The sequence below is a fragment of the Pan troglodytes genome, chromosome 18 (assembly GCF_028858775.2).
Source record: "Pan troglodytes isolate AG18354 chromosome 18, NHGRI_mPanTro3-v2.0_pri, whole genome shotgun sequence".
NCBI lineage: Eukaryota > Metazoa > Chordata > Mammalia > Primates > Hominidae > Pan > Pan troglodytes.
Genome location: NC_072416.2, coordinates 51,318,674 through 51,326,707, shown reverse-complemented (window position 1 = coordinate 51,326,707; position 8,034 = coordinate 51,318,674).

Genomic DNA, 8,034 nt, shown 5'->3' with positions numbered 1-8,034 from the left:
AGTATTTGGTTGCATTAGGCATATAAAAGAAGAACTTTGTTAAGGGAAAATATGTTTCCTTTTGTTTTTCTAGTGGAAAACAATATATTTCTTTTTATAAGAGTTTTGGTAGTGTAGGGATGAAGGTGATCACCTGGAAGAAAGAGAAGACAGTAAACAATGTAAAGAAAGCTTGAAAAGAGTGACTTTTGCTTTGCCGGATGATGAGGCAACTGAAGATGCAGGTGTTTTAAATGTAAATAAAAATTCTGATGAAGTTAATCTTCTTTTGAAAAAAGACAGGAAAAGGTAATTAGGAATTTAAGGAATTTTTAATATGCTTCGCATGATTGTGGAACTCACAGACTACTAACAAATCTTCCCTATTTTCTTTCTTTTTTTTTTGAGATGGAGTCTTGCTCTGTCACCCAGGCTGGAGTGCAATGGCGTGATCTCGGCTCACTGCAGCCTCCACCTCCTGGGTTCAAGTGATTCTGCCTCAGCCTCCTGAGTAGCTGAGATTAAAGGTGCATTCCACCATGCCTGGCCAATTTTTGTATTTTTAGAAGACATGGGGTTTTGCTGTGTTGGCCAGGCTGATCTCGAACTCCTGACCTCAGGTGATCCTCCTGCCTTGGCCTCCCAAAGTGCTGAGATTACAGGCGTGAGCCACTGTGCCCTAGCCTTCCCTATTTTTCTTGTTGTAGCTATTAACCATCCTTTGAAAACAAATATCTTGGCCAGGTGTGGTGGTTGATGCCTGTAATCCTAGCACTTTGGTAGTCTGAAGCGGGAGGATCACTTGAGCTCAGGAGTTCAAGACCAGCCTGGGCAACATAGTGAGGCCCTGTCTCTGCAAAAAATAAAAAAATTAGTGGGGCATGGTGGTGTATGCCTGTAATCCAGCGACTCAGGTGGCTGAGGCGGGAGGATCACTTGAGCCCAGGAGGTTGATGCTGCAGTGAGCTATGATCACATCACTGCTTTCCAGCCTGGGTGGTGGAGCAAGATCCTGTCTTCAAACAAACAAACAAACAAACAAACAAACAGAAAACTGAAGATCTTGCTGCTACTCTCTAAAGCAAAAGCACATCTTATAGAGATGCCATATGGAAAGCATCTGATTTGCAGAAATCAGTGCCTGCATTACCCAGCCTATAGCTTTCAATTTGGAGCCTGCGTGTAAAATAGTTGTTTCTTTTCTCTCTCCCTTGTGTCTTTATATGTATAGCCTGTCTCTCCTGACAAAGCTGTCCTGAGAGCCTCTTCTTGTAACTGTTTTGACTGCTCTAGAGGATACCGCCTATGTCTTTAAGGTGCTCCACAGATTTTGGTGAATGCCAAATAGCTGTAATTTTAATTAATACCATGACAAACATATCTTCCCAAAGTATGTCATGATTTCAGACAAGTGAAGTCTCATTAATTTTAGTAGATGTAGTCTGGCTCCAATAATTTGGCTATATTATTTATCCAATCTTAAAATTTTATTATAATAAAAATGAGAATAGTGCCAGGCACAGTAGCTCACACTTGTAATCCCAGCACTTTGGGAGACTGAGGAGGGAGGATTGCTTGAGCCCAAGTGTTCAAGACCAGCATGGACAACACGGTGAAACCCTGTCTCCACTACAAATTTAAAAAATTAGCTGGGTGTGGTAGCATGAGCCTATAGTCTCTGCTACTCGAGAGGCTTATCGGGGATGATCACTTGAGTCCAGCAGTTCAAGGCTGCGGTGAGCTATGATTGGACTAGGCACTCCAGCCTGGGCAACAGAGCTGGAGAACAGGCAAATAAACTATACCAAGAATATCAAAAGAATTATTTTTAAAAATCTGCGAATCTAAATTAAATTCATCGTTGTCAGATTGTCCCAAGAAAATAAATTCTAAAGGGGGAAAAAAACCATAAAGTATCAATGAGTTAGTGTCCTCCCATCCCACTCCTCCCACCCTTCCCCCACAAAAAAGAAAGAAAGGTTTGGTTTTGCTTTGAAATTATATCAGACCTTCAAGTGAAGTTTTCAGTAAATCACAAATAATTTATTGCAATTTCCACAGATAAAGAATAAACTAGAACTTTCAAACTTTTTTCTTTTGAAACTGTTAGAACATGAAAACCCAAACCTGACAAAGGTGGCATTAAAACACACACACTCTCTCATTCATGACTAGTGATGCAAACATAGCACAGTGGGAAAATTACGCCACACAACCACATGAACCTTATCCTTTTGAATCACTATTAGAAGATCTGATATGATTCCTGGTTGCAAGACATTAAGGAGAAAATACACAGTTCCCTCCATATATGTTAGAAAGACATTTGATAAAATTCAATATTTATTTCTGATTTTTTTTTAAACTCCTAGTGGATTATAAATACATCTAGCCAAAAGCTGCCATCATGCATGATGGGTGAAATTCTACAAACATCCCTTTAAGATCAGGAATAAGACAAAATGTTCCGTATTACAGTTACCCCTGTTAATTAACATTAACAGTTAATAGCCACATAAGCCAGTGCAACTACAAAAGATAAAGATAAGAGATTAGGAAAGCTGCCAGGAGCAGTGGTTCACACCTGTAATCCCAGCACTTTGGGAGCTCAGGAGCTCTCAGCACTTGAGCTCAGGAGTTTGAGACCAGCCCAGGCAACATGGTGAGACCTCATCTCTGCAAAAAAATACAAAATTAGCTGGGCGTGTTACATGTGCCTGTGTCCCAGCTACTTGGGAGTCTGAAGTGAGAGGACTGCTTGAGCCTGGGAGGTGGAGGTTGCAATGAGCTGAGATAGTGCAGCTGTACTCCAGCCTGGGCAACAGAGCGAGACTCTGTCTCAAAAAAAAAAAAAAAAAAAAAAGATTAGGGATACTAAAATGAAAACATTAGTGTTTGGAGAGAAAACCGAAAGGATAAACTGAATCAATATTAGGAAAATAAGAGAATTCTGTAAGTTAGCTGAAAAAGCTGGCATTTTATACACTGAAGTCATAATTGTCTTATAGAAGTTAGAGATAATAAGAATTTGAGTTTCAAGTCAAAAGGGTCAGACTCCATCAAATACTAATATCCTAATCAAAGAATTACTTGGCCAGGCGTGGTGGCTCACGCCTGTAATCTCAGCACTTTGGGAGGCCAAGGTGGGTGGATCACGAGGTCAGGAGATCAAGACCATCCTGGCTAACATGGTGAAACCCCATCTCTACTTAAAATACAAAAAATTAGCCAGGCGTGGTGGCGGGTGCCTGTAGTCCCAGCTACTCCAGAGCTGAGGCAGGAGAATGGCTTGAACCCGGGAGGAGGAGCTTGCAGTGAGCTGAGATCATGCCACTGCACTCCAGCCTGGCCAACAGAGTGAGAGACTCCATCTAAAAAAAAAAAAAAAAAAGAATTACTTAACTTTAGGATGCTCTAATAATCAAAATTGATAGTGGCTTGTGAACAGATAGATCACTTGAATAGAATAGAGCCCAGAAATAAACCCAAATGCTTCTGAGGGAGTTTAGTATATTATAAACATGAAATTTTAAATAAATGAGGATAAGAAATTATTTGCAGCTCACCTCACCATAGGCAGCAGGAATAGGAAGTCATTGGCAGAATAAAAAGATGGTAAGAACAGAACAGAATTATAGAACAGTACATTTTTTGCTTCCCCACTTTTCAAAGTATTTTTTGTTTTTACACAAGTATAAGTATAATTTTATTTTCTAAATGTATACTAATTTTTTTGTCTCTTTCTTAGATGAATGAAAAAAATTACATCTTTAGAAAAAGAGTTATTAGAAAAAAGCCTTGGCAGCGTCGGGGGGAAGTGACAGCACAGAAGAGACCAGAGAATAGCTTCCTGGAGGAGACCCTGCACTTTAACCACGCTGTCTGGATGGGTACAGTGCCCTCTTCTGCAAAGAGTTCACTTCTATGCTTTTTCTGTGGTTCCATTTCATAGAAAGATTTGGGGCGATGTTTCTTTTCCCTCAACTTTTTATTTTAAAAACTTGCAAACACAGAAAAGTTGATAAAATCATACAGTGAACATCTGTATTCTATTCAACTGGATTCACTAGTTCACATTTTGTCATATTTGTGTTCTCTTTTCCACATATGGAAGATTGTATATTTGCCCTTTTACCCCTGAATCATTTCAAAGTAAGTTGCCAGTATCATAGCATTTCACTGTTAAGTACTTTTGCAGATATCTCCTAAGAACCAGGATATTCTCCTATATAATCACAATACCATTAATCCACCCAAAACATTTAGCATCAGTACACTAATGATGCCTACTGTATAGATTATAATCAGCTTCTTTGTAGTAATCTGTTTAGAAGACTTGCATCCTGTCACTGTCCACTGATTAAATTTTGAACTCTTAACTTGAAACCCTGGTCATCTCATTGCCTTCTTTTTTATACCCATTAAGTCAAAATAAGTTTTCATTTTATTTCAACAGAAAAGAGAATGGAAAAGAGGGGAAGAGTCCCTGGGTACCTTGGATAAAGTATGAGCACTTACTACCATATGTATTCTAGTTCTGTAGTTTTCAAACTTCAGGGAGCATCTCAAGGCTTATTAAAGCACAGATAGCTGTCCCTCTTCCCCACTTTCTGATTCAGGAAGTGTCGGGCTGGTCCAGGAATTTGCATGTCTAACAAGTTCCCACATGTTGCTGATGCTGAGGGTCTAAGGACTGCAATGTGAGAATCAGTGGTTTAGTGGATATCTATCTAATGAATACATGTTATATTTCCTTCAGCACTTGTCCCAGCTACTCAGGAGGCTGAAGCAGGGGAATCGCTTGTACTCAGAAGATGGAGGTTGCAGTGAGCTGAGATGCGCCACTGCACTCCAGCCTGGGCAACAGAGCGAGACTCCATCTCAAAATAAATACATAAATAAATAAAATAAAAAGAAAAAATAAAGGGAAGATGGGGCAGTTTTGTGAACTGCACGTCCTGAAACTGGGCTGATTTCCCTCAAGAGGCAGGGATTTAAGCTCATCTCATCTCAACCTGGGGTAATTTGAGTGCCACAGGATAAATATGGGGCATCTTTCTGAAGCATCAGTTTCCCTTGATTCTATTGAGAGACAAAACATTAATGTACTTAGGCATGACAGTCACATAGATTTATGAGTATACAAGACTTCTCTCTGAAATGAGGCTTGGGTTGTCCTCTTTCTGTTAAATTCCCAGATTTAACAGAAAGGCTGCCTTCTGCCATGAGGATACATTGATGTAAAAGTTTGAGAGGTACTGGTGCACTTCTTAACACTAACAGATGTGTGAGGGTGTATGACTCTAAACCACACAGTATACAGTTTCTGCCTACTTAATATTTGCTTTTCTACCTCTGCCTCTGGTTTTGGTCCCTGGCAGCTGCTGATTTGTATCAAAATCCTGGAGCTCGGAGTCAGAAGACTGAGTTTAAGTTCCATTATTGCCCTTTTTTCAGCCATGGTATCAATCCCTCTCAGTCACTAAGTGATTGTGACAACACTTCCTACAGTTGTTGGTGGCATTAAATCAGATGGTCTATAATAGTATTTTGTATAAACTGTAAAGCAGGATGTGACTGTAGGAGCTTGTAGCTCTCATGAGTATCACTGCTCTTCCTTTCCACAGTTGAGAGACTATCCTCCCCAGACCAGCCCTAGTGTTGGTACAGGAGCAACCGACACCAAAAAGAAGAAAATAAATAATGGCACTAACCCTGAGACAACCACTTCTGGTGGTTGCCACTCACCTGAGGATGTGAGTCTTGGCTGGCCGGGCTCCTGGAGACAGAGGGCCCAAGGGGCGGTGGAGGGTATTCGTTAAGATTGTGGAAGAACTGCCAGGTACCGGTTAAGAATTCTGGGTTTGAATCCTGCCTCTCCATCTGCTAGGGATATGATTTAGGGCAAATTGCTTAAGCTCTTTGGGCCTCTCTTTTCACATCTGTAAAATAGGAGTGGTATTGTTTTACTTACATTTGTGAAGTTTAAATGAGATTTGTCATTGTTGTTTTTATGTTAATCCCTAGTCCAGGGCCTGCTGTAAACTATCCTTCTTGGGCTTGCGTTTCCTGAGGTAGAGTTAGAGAGTATCAGAGGTTTCTGTTAGCTCTGAGAGTCTGAGAGTTAAAGGCCGACTAGAATGGAAACCTTGGGGCCAAGGGCTCCTGTCTGCCTTTTCCGTCCTATATCCCCCCTGTGAAGAACAGTCCCTGGCCAGTATGTGCTCAGTCAATGTTTGTTGAGTGAACGCATCTTTCTAAATCACAAGCTGGCAGAAGGGTGGGCTTTTCTCACACTCTATCTCTGAAGGTTTATGTTACTGTCTTTTTGAGAGAATCTAGTTTCAGACTTTCAGTTCTGTGGCTGTGGGCAAAAACCAACAAAGACCCAAATCCTTTTTCTTTGGGAGTTGAGGAGAGTTTACCAGTTCATGTTCCCATTGGGTCTGAGAACTTTGCCTTTAAAATCCATTCCTGGCCCCTGCCTACCGCTTCCTGGCCTGGGGAATAGAGTCAAGGGGGCTACCCTCAGTCGCATTCCTTTTACTCTCCCCATAGAAACAACAGAACCGAGCTCAGCTGGAAGAAGTAACGTGATTTCTGTTTGCTCATGACATGACTGCTGGGTTTGGGGGGCACTCAGATGTAGAGGCCCCAGTCTTGTCTCATCCACTCCCAGGCTGAGGAAGAAGGCTCACCCCCCAGATTCCACCCCATCCCCACAGGGTCCCTGATAACCTTGTCCCATGGGTGGGCCTGTCCTGGGGCAGTGGTGCCATTCTGGGGGCATGTCTCTTGCTGTGCCATCTCTGCCTCCCCCTAGTAAGAGCTCTGTCTTCCTCTTTCTATAGGAAAAGAAGGCAAGCCACCAACATCAGGAAGCCCTAAGGAGGGAGCTAGAGGTGAGTGGAGGGTGTGAAGTTCCCTCCTGTCCTCTGGAGAATGTTTCTTTGCTTCTCTTTCAGCACTTGCTTGTCTTTTCTCCCAAAGGCCCAGGTTCATACCATACGAATCCTTACATGTCAGAAAACTGAGCTTCAGACAGCACTCTATTACAGCCAGCATGCTGCCAGGCAGTTGGAAGGTGGGAATCTGGCACCTCATCATCCTTCAGCCTGGCACTTTGATAGGCCTTTAGGGGGAGTCCTTTGGGCCGCATCTGAATGTCTGTCATTCCAGGAGAGTCCAGGGATCTGGTCAACTGCCTGCATGATTCATGGAAGTTTGCAGGAGAGTTAGAGCGGGCTCTCTCTGCTGTCACTACACAGAAGAAGGCAGACAGGGTGAGTCCAACCACCTGCCCCATCCCCTGGGACCCCACCTTTGCAGATAGAGGAGTGAGCCTAAAGGTCCTTTCTGTAGGATGGAGTGTCCTGCCCAGAAGGCAGCATGGCCATTTCTTGCTGCTTTTGTGTGTGGTTGTTAGAGGCAAACTGGGGCTGAGTCAGCTGCTGTGGGTGAGTTGGGGGACACTGTGGGGAGTGAGCACTGGACATAGAGCTCAGAGGCCAAGTGCCCGCCCTGCCCATACTTAGCCATGGCCTTGACCAAGTACTAAGTGGTGGTTAGGGTACTTGTACCATAAAGGTACAGAAGAGTATCTTGAGTATGTTATTATTTGTGTGGAGAGAGCGAGCACGTATATGTGTGTGTGTGTGTACGTATTATGGTAATATACATAAAACATGTTTGTAAGGATTCATAAAATACTCAGGAGAGAGGAACAGTGTTGTGGGGGAGATATTTCCCTTTTGTACTTTCTAAGTTTTGGACTATGCAAACATATCATCCTTTCAAAAAGTCAATAAAAGATTAATTTCCTCCTTCTTGTCTGTGCCCCTACCCTCAGCAAAAGAATGGGCTTAGAGAATCGGATATACCTGGGTGTTGAAATCCCAGCTCTAAGTGATCTTAGGCAAGCACTTAACCTTTAATACCCCATGTTTTTCGTCTACACAATAGAGGTAATAATGGTAACCGTCTCCTATGGAGGTTGTGAGGATTAAATGGGATTGTTAGCATAGTGCCTGGTGAAGCACTCAATAACGGTTCCAA